We start from the raw sequence: 2479 nt of genomic DNA, 5'->3' as shown, positions 1-2479 counted from the left end.
ACATTTACCCAACCAACCACACACAAGGATCCCACCAGCTCAAAACACCTCTAGGATGGCAGCATCCCAAATTGACCCATTCCACCCCAAACCCTGCGCAATGAAAGAAGGGATCGCCTCACCACCATGTGAAGGCTGAGGCCCTCTATCCAAAGGAAGGAGGCTCTAGATACAGCTCCTTCTCATACCGATCCATAAGTACTGCTAGGAGCAATCAAAAGGAGAAGACATTAGTCCAGTAATAAAGAAGAAATTCCTTACCCCATTGCAAAGCCCAAAGACTTCACCACTGACCCCAAAGGAAAGGATCTCCCAAGGCAGAGTCGCATCCCATATGGTATTCCAGAGCGCGAAAGCAGCAGGAAGGAGAATTCCTCTCCTCAATGCTCCTATAGGAGCATCGAGCTGGAACTGATGTTGCCCCCTGCCCTTCCCAGCCCTTAAATACGAATCAAGGAGGGGAGGAGCCAGGCTCCAACCAATCACAATCCACAGCTCAACGGCCCCCACCTGTGCCCATGGGGTTGGCCCCTCCCCTCAGCAGGTGCCCAATCAGGATGTTACATAACAGCTCCAATCAAGAACAAAGCCAAAAATAAAGCAATAACAGGTGAATAATTATATCTACCTGTTCCTAAAGGGGAGGGTTATGGATAGAGGAGAAACAACAGCACAGTATATGGACACGGGGGTGCAGATCTCAGTGTCGCAATGGGGTGACACTGTGGGCACCGCTCTGGGGTTGATGCTGGGGGGACATTGGGATGATGGGGGGTGATGGGGGCGATGATATCATTATATAATTAGGGTGATATAATAGAAATGCTTAGTCATGGTTGGAAGCCATGATGGGGCGGAGTCACAGCAGTACAGCCCAAGTGCAGGCAATGCACCTGATTGGCTGCAGGGCTGGCTCCGCCCCCTCCTGGTGCTCATATAAGGGCTGGCACCGTGGGGCAGCAGGTATTTGCTGGAGCTCCTCGCTGTGGTCACATCTACCCACATGAAGAAGCTCTTCTGCTCTGTTGCTGCCTTGGACCAAGAGCTGCTGGATGGAGCTCCAGGACTTGGCTTCTCCACCATCACATTGCTCGGCCTAGAACAGCACTACAGGAGGTAAGTTCTGGTTCTGATACTGGAATAATGCTGAGCTGATGGGGGGCAGAGATGATTGAGGGGGGGATTTTGAGGTGTCTGGGGGGGGACACGGAGCTGATGTTTGACAATGAAGCTGTATGTAGATGTGGAGGTATCAATGGAGTTACACAAGGAACCATGTTGGAAGGTGACGATGAGTAGATGATAGACTGAATAGTGAAAAAGGAGCCCATAGTAGATGAAAAGAGAACACTTAGCTACAGAAAGGGAAAGGGGGCCTCACTAAGGCAAAGGGTAAAAAAATTAAGAAAAGAGGGGTTAGAGCAGAGGAAAACCAAGAAAAGCAGGGTTAGAGAGGAGAAAAACAAAGAAAAGCAGGGTTAGAGCGGAGGAAAACCAAGAAAAGCGAAGTTAGAGTGGAGGAAAACCAAGAAAAGTGGGGTTAGAGCGGAAGAAAACCAAGAAAAGTGGGGTTAGAACTGAAGAAAAATAAGATGTGATATTGGGGTCAGACATTAACAGTAACTGCTGAGAGGATCTGCTCCTTATGGGGTGATGGCGTGATATTGGGGTCAGACATAACAGTAACTGCTGGGAGGATCTGCTCCTTATGGGGTGATGGCATGATATTGGGTTCAGACATAACAGTAACTGCTGGGAGGATCTGCTCCCTGTTTATGGGATGCTGGGGAGTGAATTGGGGGGGTAACATCAAGGGATGACACTGCTGTGAGCAGTGAAGGTGTTGGTTAATGTTGGGGTGATGTTGGGGTATCAGTGGGGGTGACATCAGGGAGTAGTGTTGAAGGAAGGCAGTGGGGTGACATGGGGGGAGGTGATTGGTGTGACAGCAGTGGATGGTGGTGGACAACGGTGATGAATGGGGGAGAGGTTCCAGTGGTGGTGAACAGTGGGAGGACAATGGTGGGGTAATGGGGCTGATGGTGATAATGGGGGTGATGGTGATAATGGTGCTGATGGGGTTGATGAGGTTGATGGGGGTAATGGTGAGGGGGCAGTGATGTGGGTGGTGTGAGGGGAATGATGGTGGTGACGGTGGAGGCCCCACACAGCCACACAGAGCCACATAGAGACACATAGCGCCCCATAGAAGCCCTACAGAGCCCCATAGAAGCCCCATAGAAGCCTACAGTGCCCCATAGAGCCCCACAGAGCCCCATAGAAGCCCCACAGTGCCCCGGCACGTCGCGGGCGCCATTTTCATAGTGAGCAATACCGTCACTTCCGGTGAGGTGCATTGCGGGATATAACGCCGCATTTGGAGGTCGCCATTTCGATCATGCGCAGTAGTGTCGGTTCCGGCAAGGTGGATTGTGGGATATAACGCGGCGTAACGCGGCATCTGGAGGTCGCCATTTTG

At 51.4% G+C, this 2479-nt stretch overlaps 1 long non-coding RNA gene across 2 annotated transcripts in view; it reads left to right on the top strand.

The window, feature by feature from the left end:
* Positions 1–421: 421 nt before the first annotated feature.
* Positions 422–2479, top strand: part of LOC107317787 — a 12320-nt gene continuing 10262 nt past the window's right edge. The window contains exon 1 of one of the 2 annotated variants that reach the window (XR_001557029.2): positions 422–1116. This is a non-coding gene — a long non-coding RNA (uncharacterized LOC107317787). The remainder of the gene's footprint in view (positions 1117–2479) is intronic. The other variant, XR_001557028.2, reaches the window with a different exon arrangement.

The sequence above is a fragment of the Coturnix japonica genome, chromosome 8 (assembly GCF_001577835.2).
Source record: "Coturnix japonica isolate 7356 chromosome 8, Coturnix japonica 2.1, whole genome shotgun sequence".
Lineage (NCBI taxonomy): Eukaryota > Metazoa > Chordata > Aves > Galliformes > Phasianidae > Coturnix > Coturnix japonica.
Note: the sequence above shows the minus strand (reverse complement) of the source record. Positions and strands in the feature narration are given on the sequence as shown.